The 17,559-nt window shown below is 45.2% G+C and overlaps 1 protein-coding gene across 4 annotated transcripts in view; it reads left to right on the top strand.

Annotated features, from left to right (window-relative positions):
- The first annotated feature begins 230 nt into the window (after positions 1–230).
- The window catches only part of dab1a (DAB adaptor protein 1a), a 76,269-nt gene continuing 58,940 nt past the window's right edge, over positions 231–17,559 (top strand). For 3 of the 4 annotated variants that reach the window (XM_084355417.1, XM_084355416.1, XM_084355415.1), the window contains exon 1: positions 232–532. The gene's annotated coding sequence lies outside the window, so the exon portion shown is untranslated. Of the gene's footprint in view, positions 533–17,559 lie in introns of all 4 variants that reach the window. The other variant, XM_084355414.1, reaches the window with a different exon arrangement.

Raw genomic sequence — 17,559 nt, 5'->3', positions numbered from 1 at the left:
TACATTTTCCAAATCCTCCACCATCACCCAGTGCTTTTCCTCTTCCTCTCCACCCTCCTCCCTCCCTCCCTCCCCCCTCTCCCCGCTCCCACTCCTTGAAAGCTGAAGAAATCAGGACAGTTCAGCAGCGCAGGGGTTAAGCGGAACCCGGCCTCGTGATTGGCTGCCGGCCGGCGGTCTGAACCAGCCTACAGAAAGAGGTAACCAGGCAACCTCAGAGAGGGAGAGAGAGGGAGAGGAAAGAAGAGGGGGCAGAGGAGCGAGGAGGGGGAGAGCGAGAGAGAGAGAGAGAGAGAGAGAGAGAGAAAACGCGCTGAAAGAAGCACTGGCATAGTTTTGTGGGGATTGTGGAAAAAGATGTAACGAAGCCTGCGAGCGCTCTCCCCGGGATGGAAAACTGGATTACTCTCCCTGCTGAAACACACTGTGGATGTCTGAATAAACCAGGAGGAGATACACGCGGACTGAATGGATTCTAAAGCCTTTTCACAAAATGGGAACTAACTGTGCTCATTCTCGCTGTAGTGCAAAGGTAAGTGCGCCAGTGCAAACAAGCCTGCGCGGATGTGGGGTCCCGCCGCTGTGCACGAGTCTACTTTTTTTTCTCCCCCCCCCTCATCGGTGTGTGTGTGTGTGTGTGTGTGTGTGTAAGTTGGTGTTTGTCGGACCTTGGAGAGAGGAGCCTGTGGATTCACTGCTCACTGCAATGAATTATCTATTGCCGCTGCTGCTGCTGCTGCTGGTGCTGGTGGTGCATCGGGATTTTAGTGTGGGCGCATGTGTGTGTGCGTGTCGGGCCGGTGCGGGGGAGTGACCCCCTCTCTGAAACATAGTGGTCAGGGACTGTGTGTGTGTGTGTGTGTGTGTGTGTGTGTGAGTGTGTTAGGCGGGAGGAAAGACAGTGCTTTGCTGCATTTGGCATCTGTCTCCCCTGCGTGTCCTTCTATCTGAGATTTAGCAGCAGATTATTCATCTTTCTTTCTTTTTTTTTTACCCTACAAAGTGATAAAAACCGTCAAGTTTTATTCCCTTAGTCACCAGAAATATTCTTGCTGTTCTCCTTGTTTGATGTCCCCCCCCCTCAGAGAAAGACATCTCAGGAACAAGGGTTGCTTGTCTCTGGTATAGAGTCGATGCTGACTTTGTAGTAACCTCATTATATTTGATGTGACTAAAGTTACTGCACTTATTCTAATGTTTTTTGTGCCATTTCACTCCTTACAGGTGCATGGCAACACACACATGATGTACTTTATTCCAGGGGTTAGGATAATGTCCCTGGCGTGTGTTGTGTGGGGAGGGTTGGCTCACCATGGGAGTGAAGTGAAATGAAGTGAGACGCGCAGCACAGTGAGAGTGGAGGTTACACGGATGCTGGAAGTGTTGGTGTGGGGATAGAGTCAGTGGTGTGGAGGCTGGTTCTGGTTCTCAGTCACTGGGTTTGTGGGTTGATGGGGGGGGGGGGGATGAGAGAGCGACAGAGGGAAGGAGGACAGTTGAATGGGGCGACCCGGTCAGTTTGCTTTGGGGGGGCCCGGGCTCCGCTGCAGCTAAAAGCCGCATTAATCATGAGGCTGTGGTGCTCTGCAGACCCTCCCCATCTGTCTGCACACATGCAGCCTGCATCAGCTATATAAATATACATATATGTGGCTGGACCTGCGAGTGGTGTGCAGAGGTTGTATCCTGTCTACATGTTTAAAATGGGGCTCAGTTTGCAATCAAATCACTGCTCAGTGAGTATTTGTGGTTTTGTTACAGATGTAAAATCTGTGTCACTCACATGCACAAGGTGCAACCCGGTCGCCTGAATGTGTGTGTATGTGTAATAATTGTTGTTTCTGACTCTGTAGCTTCATTGTACTTGCATGTCAAGTGGAAAAACTGTACTTGGTACTCAGAAGATTCAGATTTTATCCGTGAAACCCTCGACAACGAAAACTACCCAACGTTTTAAAAGTACTTTAACACATCTTATCCAGTGGATGCATCAGTAATCCCTCGTAATAAGTACTTTTTGTGATAAAGTCTTTGCAGCTGTAACGTATTTGCTTTCAGCTGTAGAAGTGAGATTTGAATGCAGCACGTTTTATTTTTGATTGCATTTGTGTTCTAGTGCTGCTACTTTTACCAATTAAGGATTTTCCACTCCTGCCAAACAGGCCTCTTACTTCTGCCTGTATGGGCCCAGCAGGCGACTCAGAGTATTGTGTGGAAACTGAAAGAAAAGTCTGTTGAAGGGTCTCTTTCTCCCTCTTTCAGTCCTCATCTCCGTCTGCTCTGTCTCAGCAGCCTCCCCTTTTTTACTTTCGCTCATTCTCTGTCACTTTCCACAACCCAGCCTGCCTCTTGCAATTTATGTTTTTTTTCCCATGCAGCATAGTAGGTCTTGTGTCTGCGAACTGTATAATGGTAGACAATGCTGTTTGATTGAGCGTTGGACTAAATCTTAAGCAGAAAAGAGCTCTTTTAGACTGTGTAGTCCTGCCTTTAGGAAACCATTGGAACCCAGAGCTTACTGCTCCACTTCCTTTAAAGCTTTTAACAGCTTTTGCCAACGTAAGCTTGTAACTCTGAATTTGTATCTCAGTTGGAGACGTGATGTACCTCCTGATATGTGGGAAGCCTTCTTTTTACTCGGAGTAGTTTTTCGCTGCACAGAAACTCATCTGACACCACGTAAATGTCAGCATTAAAACGACAAGCTGTAAAAAATAAAGCACCACCACCTGCGAGGGGAAATTACATCAAGCTCACAGCGTTTTTTTGTAACTGTGTTCTGAGTAAAGTTTGACTCACAGCCCCTTAAAAGTAAGAGTGGCCGTTGAGCGCACCGAAGCGTGGTGGCCTCTGGGGTACTGGAACAAGCCAGAGGAACCGACCCAATCTGGGTCCAGTTCAAGCCAGGTCCAAATGAGCTTCCACTCGACCAGACAGGGAACAACACATACTTCATTTATATCAGCCAGTAGGACCGTTCCTCCTGTAGCCTGTGTACACCAGCTGTACTGTAACCTTATCATTCTCACTGCCACCTACTTTGCTGAGGCACCCCAGTGACACTTGTTGCTATGGATACAATTCAACATTACAATAAATTGACAGCCTATTCAAGTTACCTCCTCGACTGCACGCTGGCTGTGTCTCAGTGGTATTTTCTGTAAATCAGCTGTGGTGAAACAAATGAGCCGGCAGCTGCGGTGGAATTAAACTTGCGAGAGAAGATAACTAACGTTCGACAAGTTCTCCGCCTTTATTACTTTCTTTCTTTATTTAACTTGACAGCAACGGCACGACTCCAGATTTAGATTCCTAGTCCCTTTTTTGCGCCATTTCAGATCCAGGTTAACTTGCCTTTGGGTCCATTTTGTTTGTTATGTGCACTTCCATAAAGAAGATACATTCTTGGGTCTGCTACAGTTTTTCTTTTAGCAGTGAAGCCGTACACTGAGGTGCCATTTTGGTCAGCTCCTGGGTGAATATTTCAAAAGCAGATACCACTGAAATTAAAATTTGTATTTCAAAGGTGAACTACTGTGTAAATGCAGTTCATATTTGACCTTCTCCCAAGCAGTTTGCACTCTTACAGAGAGCTCTACAAACCTGTCCTCCCCATCAGCAGGTGAATTTTTTGTGTCCTTTATCAAACATGCAATCAACTGTGCCCATCTTCTTCTCCTCCTCAGGCCTTTTTTCATGCTACATTTTCTCCCTCCACCTCTGTAAGTTGGGTCCAGTGCACTGTTGGTGTCTCAGCACAGCTCTGACTCATGAGTTTTCGTCTTAGCTAATGCTGCAAAGCCCTCAATCCTTTGTAAATGTACACCTGAGTCAATGAAAAACTAGGGTCGACCGATACTTATTATTAGTAATCCAGGAAAACGATAACTTGGAACCGATTTACATTTACAGTAAATATAAATGTCAGTCTCAAAGGTGACAATAACCAGTGGTCGCATGTAACCAACTACAGTTTACTCAAGTAGTGTACTTATGTACAGTTTTGAGGTACTTTGCTTAAGTATTTTCATTTTCTGCTACTTAATTCATCTTCATACGCAATTTATTTGATAACTTTAGCCAGTAGTTACTTTGCAAATTCCAATTATTCAGTGCTGATTGGATATTACTCGCAACATCTGATAGTGTTGTGGACACTGAGCCAGGACTGGTGGGAAAGAGTAGTGGGTAGAGTTCACGGATACAGAGTGGAGAGAAAATTTCCGCATGTTGCAAGGCTCATTCAATAAACTGTGCCTAATGATTGTAAGGGTTACGACACCTGACATAATGTAGTGCCCCTGTACCACTTCCAGAGGGGTATTATTTGAGTTTTTACTAATCAGAAAATGATCTTAATCAGGTTATGACAATGGGAATAAGGTGTTTACATGAAACCTACGCAATCAGAATATTGTCATTATTCCTATTAATACAGGAGTATGGTGTGCATGTAAACGTAGTCACTGAGGTCACAGAGCGGTGACCACTAACAGAGAAAGGATGCTGCATTAGAGCCAAAGTAGTGCATTTTTTCCAATCAGACACGAGAAACACTGATACTATAATAGGAACAATGCTGAATATTGGCCCTGAATAATCAACCAGACAGATGATCCATCCAGCCCATAGGGAAAACGGTAATAAAAGAACAGAAAATAAGAATAAGTGAACTTCAGACCCGCTCTACTGAAGTATTTTAAACAGGCTGTAACATGTTAAATACTACAATTTCTTCAGTCGGGGTTCCTCTGTTAACAGAGAAAGGATAGAGGCAGAATTGACTGGCTCTTGGCTGGCTGCCCTTCCCATTGATCCACGTGCTGTGTGTGCATGTGCATGTGTGCGTGTGTGTGTGTGTGTGTGTGTGTGTGTGTGTGTGAGAGACATTCTCTCAGATGTAATTGGCATCGAGAATATCCTTACAGCCCAGTGGTAGCATGTGTGTACGTATGCACACTATTTCCCGGTCTTTATTCACTGTAAGGGGAATGGGATGTGTGCAAATCAGTATTCATCACACACACGCAAACATTAAGACACACGGATGTGCACAGAACTGCCATTACCACCAATCACGATTCCCTCTTGAATACCAACAGGCACAGTAAAGCGTGTTACATGTGCGCACACACACACACACCCACAGAAGGGGGCTGTGAGAGAACAGGGCTGTCCATCCAGAGGTGCGGATCAAGCTGCCAGCTAATCTGCCTCTGCCAGCTGTAATCTGTAATCTTCTTAAAAACACTCGCAATCTGTCCACACCACTGGGATTAGCATCTGCAGACACAACAACAGCGTGTGCACACATACACACACACACACACTTTTCTCTGGCCGTATGTTTGACGGCAAAAAGACTCCTGCGTGGGTTTGGCGTGCCCTGCTTTTGCTGCTCGACTTCTCCAGCTTTAGACTGTACTGTGGCTGTCAAATGGTATAAACAGATAAATACAATGACGTGCTGTATATAGTTAAGATATTAGCAGGACTCCTAACTAACTTTTTCCACTTGTAGCACCGGTGCTCCATACTGAAAATTGCAGGAGACAAATGTGGATCAGATGATTGATCCAGTGTGATTTTTTTTTTATGCTGTGGCTACCATGGCAAGAAATTACACACAGAACGCTTCTCCTGGAGTTAGACATGATGAATTATGATTTTAAGAAATCATGGGGGGCATATTTGCAAGTCGCACAAGTGCTTCTGGATATAAATGTAGTCGCCCTGTCTCCAAAAATAGTCGTCAAATGTGTCTAAATGGTTGCAGTCCGGGCCCCTGGATTAGGTATATAAGTTATATGATGTGCTGTTTATGCATCACTAAGGAGGAATTGGACAATAACAAGCAAGCAGCAATTCTGAACATACAACAGGTGTGTTGGAGACCAAGATGGACCTTGAGACCGTCAGACAGTTACAGAGTTAATGGATGTGTGCTGTTTACCACATTTGTTCATTCACTTTCAGTCTGGAAATGAAAATAATGATCCAGCCCTTTGCTTCTCTGTATCGCCGCTCCATATGTTTACCCTCAGTGTCCTTTCTGTGTGTCCTCTCTCCATCTCTGCTACGTTCCTTCTGCCTCTGCTCCTCTCAGCATCTCTATACCTCTCCCTCCCTCCATCTTTCTTTCTCTCACTTCCCTCTCCTCTCCTTCCATCTTTTTCTGCTCGTAGCGTTGCTTCGGGGATCCTCTTGTTTCAAATGAGATGTTGATTATGGAACTGAGACTCTTGAGTTCTTCCCTTTTTTTTTTCTTGCTCGCATTCACCATCACCATTAGTACTTCACATCATCATTATCACATTTTCATCCATTTTCTCTTACATCCTGCTGTACACATCTGGTCCTTCTGGTCTTTTCCCTCTCCAGTGAGCACCACTTTGGGGTGAAATCGCAAAGGTGTTCACTTTGGTAATGAGTTTTCACAGCAAACAAAAGCACTTTAGAGCAGACATTTGCAGGAGGTAAAGGCACACACACACACACACACACACACACACACAAAGATGCATGCACCACACTGGAGTCACAGCACATTAACACTTCAATTAATTCAACGCCTTACATTCTCATTTCCCCAGAAGTCAAGATCCCTGACCACCCCCCTCCTCAAACGTCACATGCACACACACACACACACACCCACACACACACACACACACACGCCAGTGATGTACAGTGCCCCTGCAGTATTACATGCTTCTTGTGACATTTTAGGTGCTGGAGAGAAAAGCCTGCAAACAAAGCAATCATGAATTACATTTTAATTTGTGTTCCCGGCCTTTGATCCAGCTCTCTACAAAGGAATGGAGATGCCTGGTTTTGTCCCATATTCTTTATTCAATGCACACATTAGATAATGAATGCATGTAGGGAGAAAGGCAACGGGCTCTCAGTTTTGCTGGGGGGTTGTAAGCTACACTTCCCTGTGGAACGGCTCCACTGGCTTCCACACTCACTGTGAGACTGCAACAAAGTTAGACGGAGAAATAGACGGAGAAGGGAACGGAACGATGTTTTCCTCAGAGGATTTCCTCTTTATATTTCTCTCCCTCTTTCTTTCTTTCTTTCTTTCTTCGTCTCTCAAGCTTTCTCTCCATCTGTGCTTTTCCGTCGCGGCTCACTAATGAATTTTTAACTGTCCCGTGATTCTCCCCCTTTGTCTCTCCCTTACCCTCTCTGTTTGTAAAGATTAGCCACAATTCAATATCCATCATTAGCTTTTGTCTTCACTGCACCTAATCCACGGTGATGTCTCACAGTATGGTAACTTAGTGCATGGCAGGAGCTTTGCGGCAGTCGTCTCGGTCGTGTGGAAGTGACATCGCCGGTCTGACCCCGTCTCGTTTTGACAGACAGCGTGCTAGTAACCTAATTCAGTCCTTTCGCAGACAATGATAGGACTGCTCTGTGTGCCAAACATCTGTTAAAGCAGGAGGGAGAGGGGCTGAGTCTGGCATCTGTGTCCAGGACAGAAGAGCTGTCTCTGGGCCGGAACCGCACCGTGAGCTGCCTCCCTGGAGCGTCTGGTCCCTGGCTCGTACAGCGCTCGCTGGGCTCAGAGGAGCGGGTAGGCGCCCAGATTGCTGCTGCATTCAGTCTGCTGAGCTCACACTTTGAGCCGCGCACCAACACACATACACTCATCAACAAACTTTGTGTGCTTGAGCTCATGGCGCTCAGCACTTGAGTGTTGCACCCAAGCACTTTTGTGATCACAGAGTGGAGTTTAATGTGGCTTCACGGGTCATGAAATCTGCTCATCTCATAAAGCAAGTTAAGTTTCAATTAAGGTAGAAACATAAAAATGATCAAAATGAGCTTCGTTATTTCATGCAGCATTAAAGCAACAGTCGGAGCCTCGGTTGTAGTGTTTTTCTTTTTAGTTTCTTGCTTACTGTGCTCCACCTGTGACTGATCTTTTACCAAAGTAGAGCACATTTTGTAACTGTGGCATTAAAAAATACTAATTCAACACTAAACTTATTAAATGATGCCATTTCTGTTTTCCCCTACAGACGTGTAATAGAAAAATGCTTGTGTATGAGATGAAAATGAACTGAGGCATAGAAGATGAGCTCAGAGGAGGTTTAGGCCGAGGTGAGTTTTTATTGAAGCTTCTCAATGTCAGTAATGCTGCAGAGCTGCGAGTAGCCATGTCACTGCTCAGCCCCGGTCATTTATCCTCCGTGCTGAGTCGTCAAAGCTTTAGTGTATGAACGCACACACTTGTGCACATTTAGAGGGAAGTGAGGGAAGTAGATTGACTGCAGTCTGTCATCTTTCCAGTCAGTGTCTCTGTAGGCCAGTTTGTGGACCCGCTGTGCAAAGGTCAGTCTGCTGCAGCCACCGCTGAGAGACAGAGAGAGAGAGAGAGAGAGTGGCTGCAGTGAGTGCAACAAAAGTATATTTTACCAGCAATGATGATCAGAATTGTCCAACTTTCACCAAATTTTATTTTGCATCCCACTGGGAATTACTATAATTCATTAAGGCTTCCTTCATACCATTGCTCCAGGTTTTGGAGGTTTGCAGTGGGAGAGCTCTTCAGCTCCAGTTTGTGGTTTTATTGGGTGAGTCACGGGCAGTTTCACTAAAGGAAATCACCATTTGATCATGTTGAAGAATTATGGAGACCTACCAGCATCACCACACTGTGCTGCCAATCAATTAAACAGCTCTTCCCTGCCCTTGAACAACATTTGTATAGTTTTCCTGAGAGCAGAAAATATATGGAATGACTTACTAATATAAAATAATCCCATGTAGCTCCATAGATGAAAACCAGAATCCATAAGCATGATCTACTCATGGACTCATAGTCACATCTACAGTACTCTGGCCAGCTGTTGCTGTATGTTCTTAAGCATGTCCATAACTGGCTTGAAAGGATGATTTGTATTACATTTTTCCAGTTCAGTTTCATGAATACATTTATATAAAATGTTGTTAATGCATTCTTACACACAATCAGCACCTCCCTAATGACCCCACATAAATCCCTACAGTACCAGTATTTTCATTTTGCTTCCCCTTTTCAATGCTGTTGACTGGCAGTTGTGTAAGAGGATTTGACCCGCAGACACATAAATACACATTAGGAATAAAGATAAAATAAATCAGTCCTCGCTTAACCGCTGGGAATTTTCAGCTCAAATCAGCCCAGAGCTAGTTAGCGTGGCTTTGTGCTTTAGATTGAGCTGTACAAGTGGAGCTTTAGCGCTAGTGAGGATGTATTTATGAGACAAGCATTCATAGGAAATAAAATACAGCTTCAACACTCATTTATGAAAGCCTAAAGTAGCTTAAAGCTGCATTAGGCAATTTTTTGACTACCAGTGGATAGAAGACCCCAAACAAACCTCACAGTAAGGAGCTTTGATAACATATCAGCTTATCAAGTCCTCGTAGCTAAGCCTGTGGTTGTTAGCAAACAATTTCCAGTTGCCTCCAGCAGAAACAGAGCAGTGCGAACATCCCATCAGAGTCCGCCTTCTCTCCTCCTGTTCAAGTCCAATGTTTACTGGTGTTGTGTTGTTGGAGTGACCCACTAAGTATGAGAACAAGTGGGTGTCTTTGGCTTACTATTAATCTGTCTCTGGCCGTTTGTTTCCTTCGGCTCGCCAAGATTTCACTCCGGTCACATGGTGAAGAACTAGCTACAGTGCTGGAAGTGTTTTTATATGAACTGGCATGGTTCTGGTGTGTCCAACTGTCGAATCGAATCCGTGAGTTAATGGTGGCTGAGATTTGTTTGGAACGGCAGATTTGGGTGTTGACTCACAGCGGGACTGCTAGTACTATCAAACCTGTTATCTATAACCCTGATTCCAAAAAACTGGGATGCTGTGTAAAACACAAATAAACCAGATTATCATTTTCCAGTCCTTCTTGATATATACTCAATTGAACAGTGCAAAGACAATACATTTAAGGTTTTACCTCATCAACGGCATTGATTTTTGTAAATATATGCTTGTTCTGACTTTAATGCAAGCAACACGTTCAAACGCGTTGGGACAAAAGATTTTACGACATGGGCTCGGGAACACTTTGTATAATCATTGTTGGTACACAGTTTGTTTTCAAATGATTTGATTCTGGTCTGTTAATTTACAAAGTAAATAGCATCCCAACCTTTTAAAAAATCAGGGCTGTAACAGAGAGTCTATTATTCATTGTCAACATAAACAATGTTGCTGCTGGAAGTACCTTTAGCCTTCAAACCAGGCACTGGAAACATCAGATAGGTATTGCCAATAAATGTGGATTGAAAGCACATTCAGCAGATTCAAGGATCCAGCATCCTCTCTCTCTGTCTCTCTCTGTTTCTACGTGTGTGTGTGTGTGTGTGTGTGTGTGTGTGTGTGTGTGTGTGTGTGTGTGTGTGTGTGTGCGTGCGTGCGTGTGGGTGTGGGTGGTCAGCCTCTCAGTCAGGGGTCCTCTTTAAGGACGAATGGAGGATTCAATCACCTGCTCTCAGGTCATTTGTGCTCCTTGATCGAGTTCCACTGAGCATCTACTACACTGACACACTCTACTGGGCTGCTGGTCACACACACACACACACACACACACACACACACACACACACATCCTCAAGCAATGAAGCGGACATATAACTGAAGGGTAAATTATTTTTTTTCATTATAAAAGTGCTTTTGATGGCCCCCTTACCCTTAGGCCATGACCTATAGCTCCCTCCCTCTCTCTCTCTCTCTCACACACACACACACGCTCACACACACTTGCATGCCGCGTCCCCCCCTTCTATATCTGAGCATTAAAATAGACAGCCTTCAATTAGCTGGATATGCGTTCGGATAACAATTGCTCTCTATCCATAGCAGTCTCGGGGCTGATGAGTGTGATAAGTAATCTTTGGGAACGAGGGTGTTAAAAGACCACCCATTCAACCATGGGGCCATGCTCACTGTGCTTGCGTTTGCGTGTGCATGTGCGCGCACGTGAAGCCGGATTAATGGAATAGGCAAGATCTGAGAGCGGCAAGATTAAATGACTGTGAACTGATTTGATGGTTTCAATCACACACGCCCATAATAGCATGGCTGGAGCTGACAGAAATATTTGTCGAGGGCTTATTTTGAAGTTGATAATACGATGTGGATGACTGGACTGCCATATTTGATGTGTGTATGATTTCAAATGGCGCACATGCTTTTTTTCCCTGGACTTTGCAGCTTCACACTGCCTCAGCCAGCTGCACTGTAAAGAAAATACTTCTATAGCGAGGAGAGTCTGTTCTTCATTTATCTTCCCTTCCCATATTTTCCCATGCGACGTTATGAGTGTAAGTCGGCAGACCAGGCATGGAAGGACTGTTCTCTTCAGCAGGCAGCGTGTCTATAAGAAGTATGTGCTTTAAGCAACTTTTCCACGCCATAAAGCAGTGAAGTGCTCCAGAAGCCATTAAGAGTATCCTGCGTCCTTCAACAAAAAAAAAATGGAAAGTGACATAAAAAGTTAGGTCAGAAAAAATAAGGTGCTATTTGAGGTGTGTGTTTAAAAATGGAGCCACCCGGTAAGAGGAAGAAGTGTGGAAACATGTGGATGACATAGGGAGGAATAAAGAAGGAGCAGCAGGAAGTGAAAGACGGGGAGAAGTGAGGTGAGAAATGGTTGTGATTGCCTGGTGTGCCTCAGTGAGCTCTGCTGTTATTAGTCATACTACCTGCTGCTGTGATGCCCGGCCCTCGCCTGCTCCCTGCCACCTGGTGTGTGCATGTGCCCTCATGCGTTTGTGTGGATGTCTAATGGGTTTTAGAGCCGGGGATGAGTCCACTGTCTCACCTTTCCCACTCCCTCCCTCTCTCCGGAGACTCTCCGCTCGCCAGGAGAAAACAGACTCTTACCTTGGCCTTTGCTGTAAATTGCCCCTCAAATGAGTTCTTACTGTGATCCCCTCACGCTGCCTTGGACCAGAGCTCTCTTGAGAGAACAACTTAATGATCCCCAGTCTGATAAACGGAGGCCGGAGGAATGAATGGAAATGTTTGCTGAGGGGAATATTTGAGGCTCGTGTTGTCTATCAGGTGGCCTTCCCCGAGAGTGGACCTCTTCACCGGACTGGATTGACCTCCGCAATTTATTACCTACACCGCTGGCATCCATCACATCTCAGCCCTCAGGGACACACGCACACACACACACACGAAATAATAATATCACAGCAGGCCGTATGACTGCCTGCCTGCTGCTGTGGCTGCCTTCATGGTTTATTAAATGACTGACTGGGTGGAGCTTCGGCTTTCTATATGGTTTTCTCTACAACATGCTGCCTCTTGCTGTGATTCTAGGTGATTGATTCAATATATGTTCGAGCAACTGGTGCTCTGGCTGGATGTTTGGGTGTATGACTGGCAATATGATTCAGTGCCCATCTCCAGTGTCTCCATCTCCATCTGTAGCCCAGTGGAGGTCTCCCTCTTCCCTCTCATCTCTTTAAATCATTTCCTTCATATGCTATAGTGGCTCTGTAAGCTTCTTTTGGACATCCTCTCATCATGTAAATGTAGTTTTAAATGTTTTTTAACACCTCCATCAGGGCTTAAAGGGAAATTCCTTTATTTTTTAAACCTGGGCCCTGTGTTTACATGTTAAGCTGTGTAAATGATTAAAACTTACCAAAACCTTTGGAAGTGGTCCAGCAGATCGCCTCAGCTGGCAGTCGTGACACAGCTGCAATGTCTGCAATGTAATCCTCTGGCTCCTTTGACTTGTAACCAAAAACAAGTCTCATTCAAGGAGAAGTCTCGCTTTGAATTCTCTTAAGATGAGTTCTTCTTCTCAGTTGTTGCCTCATCTTGACTGTCAAAATCAGTTAAATAGTCAGCCTGACGTGACTTTCCTCTAGGCGAACTCTAAACTACTCTCTCCAACTCTTTGATTCGCGTTTTCACTGCTGTGGTCCTGCAACAACTCACCTCTCGCAAGAGTTCAGAGCGAGACTTCTCCTTGAACGAGACTGGTAAGAAAACAGATCTCATTATTTAGCAAAAAGCTCTGTCTCTGTGGGAGTCATCTCCCTGATGTTGTAAGAAATGCTAAAAATGCTGGAATTTCCCTTTAAGTCCGAATTGAATGCAGTCACATTAATGTAAAAGCTACAGCAGCACAAGGTTAATAGACCAAGAAATTCTGTGGATGTGCCACTTTTAAGTTCTGACGAGATTTTTCTCACAAAAGATCCCTGTGTAAAAATGTGTTGTTATTGATTATTTTCTCCCCTGCAATGCAGGGTGAAGGAGGGGAAAAAATCATATTTTGAATCGTGCAATAATCTTCAGACAGTCTGTATCCTGACTTTTGCTGCTTACAGTATGAATAGCAAATCACTTCACAGACAACATGTGAGACGGTACGTGTTAAATCAGGGTCAAAACCTGTTGGGCGCTGCAGGAAATAGGCAGCATTCTGCATTCTGTGTAACAAATGATGGAAATGATGAAAGATGTTTTTAAGGAAGGTATTGCGAACTGGGGTCAGACATCCCTGGTGCTCGCCATGGGTGTTAATTAAAGCTTCAGCTGCAAAATACGTTTAAAATCCTTCCCTGGTGCAGCCTGTAAGAGAACATGCATATGGATATGGAAGGTGCCACTGCTGTCTCTCACTTACCACATACTGTACCGAATATTGTGCGAGTGCCTTTCCAGCATGTTGATCCAAGTTCTTCACAATCTGCCGCAATGCTCTCACCACTTGGAGCATTTGGGTTTCAGCGTCTTGCTCAAGGACACTATGGTTGAACTGCCAACCCCTTCGACGTCCCTGCTGAGCTGCAGCTGGCGCAGGTATATTTTAATAGAGTCCTTCCGAAACATTTACATAATGGAGAGTTATGTTTGAAACCCAAAAGCCATTAGTTTAGTAGATGGATGGACCCAGAAATGTTACAGACTGTCTGGAAAAGGCTCTGGAGCGAGGTACGGCTGTAAGTGATGATGTGTGTGTCGCAAGGTGTGCGTGTCACCATCCTGTGGAGTGTGTTGCGACTTGGCCGGGGGAGTTCTCAGGGGTGTAGCTGTAAATTAAGACAACAGCAGAGAGGGGAGGGATGGAGGAGAGGAGGAACACTTCCAGGTGTTGCAGAGCGTTTAATCACTCACCTGTGAGACTAATGAGATGAGCCAGCGGACCACACACACACACACACACCCATACTTGCTGAAATGTACACGCACACTCACACAGACTGGTGGGACTAATTAACCAAACTCCACCACGGTGAACGTGCCACCACAGCGCGGCTGGTACAAACGTATACAAACACATACAAATACACGACAGCTTGCTGCCTCCCCGACTCATTACAGCGCTCCTCTCCTCGTCCCGCCGCCATCTGAAGGAGACGCAGAGGGAAGAGGAGAAGAGACGGAGAGCAGAGTGGGAGCGAGTAGGTCAGGAGATGTCTAGGCAGAGGCAGCTATTCTCCGTGCAGGCTGTGGCTGCAGGCAGCGCTACAGGTAACAAACACATCAGTCACATACACAGCACACCTGTTACTGTACAGATGGCGAGCCCTGGGAGAGAGGCAGGCAGAGCAATGAAGAAAGATGAGCAATCAGGCCGAGAGAGAAACACAGCGGAGGGGAGACAAAGGGAAGGGAGGGATGATATTTTTCACGGGCCGGTTGTTAGAGGAGATGGAGGAAAAGGAAGATTGGGGGGGCGAGGTCAATCTCCAGGCTGTCAGGTCAGGCTGTACCTGTTTGTGTAACGCCATGGTAACAAGGGAGTAGGGCTGAGGCAAGAGAGGGAGGGATTTCCTCACCTGTGTCCTCTGCCTGCAGCAGATACAGTCCAGTGTAATCTAGTGCGCCTCTCTAGGTTCTCTGTATATCATTACACGCACGCACACACATCTTTTTTTATCTCTTTTTCTTTTTTATGTCTCTCTCTTTTTTTTTGTTCAGCCTCACACAAGAAAAAAACCCTCTTCATTACCCGTATCCTCATCAAAGACACTATAACATTCTCCAAAGCGCTCTCTGCTCTTGAGATATACCATTATAATTTAGTCCTCTATAATCATAGAATAAAAGGTTTTAGTCTGTGTGTGTGTGTGTGTGTGTGTGTGTGTGTGTGTGTGTGTGTGTGTGTGTGTGTGTGTGTGCATGCGGTGGTGCCCCCAGCTACGTATCTTAATCTCCCGTCTATTAGCATATTCAGAGTCCTCCTTTAGCTGGTGGAGGCATCTGATAGGCTAATTTCACAGCCCCGCTGGCCTTCATCTTGCTCCAGGAAGTGAAGAGGATGATGTGTCTTGGGAATAAGATGAGAAGAAAAAAAAAGAAGCGCCACAGCCATTTCTGTCTCGGTCGCTTTCTCTAACAGATGTGGCTGAATTCTGAATGAGCTAAAGGAAGTCTGGAATATACAGCTTTTGCATTAAAAGATGAATTTGGTCTGGGCTTTGGATTGTGCTGTTAGGGGTTACACTTTAGTCTGCGGTCGGTTGACATTGATGAGAGATTCTCAATTAGAGAGCAGGTATAATCACAAACGACAGGGTGAAAAAAAATGCACTTTATAGGCTGTAGCACTAAGTTAAAGAACCCTTTAAATGTTCTTTTACAGCAACACGGTCAAATGGTTTTATAGAGATCGTTTATGGTGCTTTGAAAAGCTCTTTAAGAATGCTTGAAATTTTCCAAAATTGCAGTATTAAAACACCTCATTAATAACTAACTTTTCTCTCAGATTTTCTAGTTTTTTATTCATTAAATCAAACCAAAGGGATCCTCGGGTTATTCTGCTTGTTTTTAATAGAACTACTCCAACCTTCATTTTTCTGTGAATGCATTTTCTGTCTTGCTCCGTCGCTCTATTGTTGCAGGAGGAGAACGTGACATTTCATGAGAAGTTAATGATGACTAATGAGTGTTTACCAAAATTCTGCCAAGTTTAACCACATCTCATCAGTTAGATGGGAAAAAAAAGCCACGTTTTTTTCACTGGCAAAAATGCTGAAAATACGACTACTTCTCCTTGATGTCCGTGTTTAAGTTTAATCCCGTCTATCTCACAGACGGGGAGCAGTCTCAGAGTTATCCATAAAGCCATCTCTAAAAATAAAACACAATCTCTAGAAGTGCAGACTTGTGTCTTGTTCCTGGGACGTCAAACAAGCAGCATGCACTGGCCTTTAATATTAATCTGCTCAGATGCAATGAGCTTCTCTGTGTGTTTGGCAGTGGGCAGTAGTGTGTGTGTGTGTGTGTGTGTGTGTGTGTTTGTGTGTGTGTTTGAGAGAGAGCCGAGGAGGGCTGGGAGAATCAGATTGCCTATTCCAGTCACACAGATAGTCTTTCACTCCTCAGCCTGTGACAGCACATTTCCTTCCCTCTTCATGCTGGTTGCCTCTTCTCTACCAGCTCTCTTCCCCTTCCCCTTCCTCCTCCTCCTCCTCCCCCCTCTAGTCTTTCTCTAGAATGCAAATTCAAATTAGCTTTATTGGCATGACAGGGATTTTGTACATAAAATAACCTAGCGTACGGTAATAACAGTGAAATTCTTGTTGTTCTTTGTCTCTTTTAATCCCAGCTGCCTCTATTACTTTCCCACACAACTATCTTCCTCTCTGGCTCTCTCTCCTCCTCTTCCTCCTCTATACCCGTCCTCCTTTTTGCTTTCACACGCACCTCTCCCCCCCCAGCTCCCCCGGTCCTCTCTGTGCTGGTGTATGTATTGGTATCATTAGCAGCTCCACTATGATGGATGGCACTGAGAGGCTGGGCCCTGTCGGGGTGGGACTCTGCTTTAGCACACCATCATTACCTACACCGCATACACATACATACAGACACACACACACACACAAGCACGGATGTACCGCACTGATGCGGTGTGTATGCGTATGTGTGTGTGTCTGCGTAGCTGCGCCAAAGTGTATTTACAACTAATGCATGTCTGGAACAAATGACGTCATTGAGATGGAAAAACAGCTATTGAATTTTAAGTCGCCCCCCCCTCCGTCCCCCGTCTCTCGCTCTCTCTCTCACACACACACTGAAAAACGGACACAGCCTTTTCTGAGTTTTGAGAGGTTTGTATTGACTGGGAGCCCCACAGGGAAGTGAGTGCCAATAGCCCCTCTACTCTCTGTGAGAGTTCAGACAGACCGGCAGTCCAGTAGACCGTAGGGTGCTAAAAGGGGCTATTTCAAGAGCTGGCACAAAGTTTCACCTCCAGGAACTTTCACAGGCTTCACATGTAGCATGCCCTTTTTTTGCACATTGCCATGGTGTTTATGTGTGTGTCTGTGTGTGTGTGTGCGTGTGTGTGTGTGTGTGTGTTTGGCTGGATATGTTTGCGCAAAGTTCAAAGAGTTTGGAATTCACAAATGGAAATTATGCAAATCTTGTCCTGAGTCTGACAATCCCATGGTGATTCACTCTGAGGCTGCTGATGACATCAGAGGGTGCAGGCTTTATCTGGGCTTGGAGAGTGTGTGTGCGTGTGTGTGTGTGTGTGTGTGTGTGTGTGTGTGTGTGTGTGTGTGTGTGTGTGTGTGTGTGTGTGTGT

This window comes from Pagrus pagrus, assembly GCF_965226575.1.
Source record: "Pagrus pagrus genome assembly, chromosome: 6".
NCBI lineage: Eukaryota > Metazoa > Chordata > Actinopteri > Spariformes > Sparidae > Pagrus > Pagrus pagrus.
This window is presented reverse-complemented; position numbering and strand designations above follow the sequence as displayed.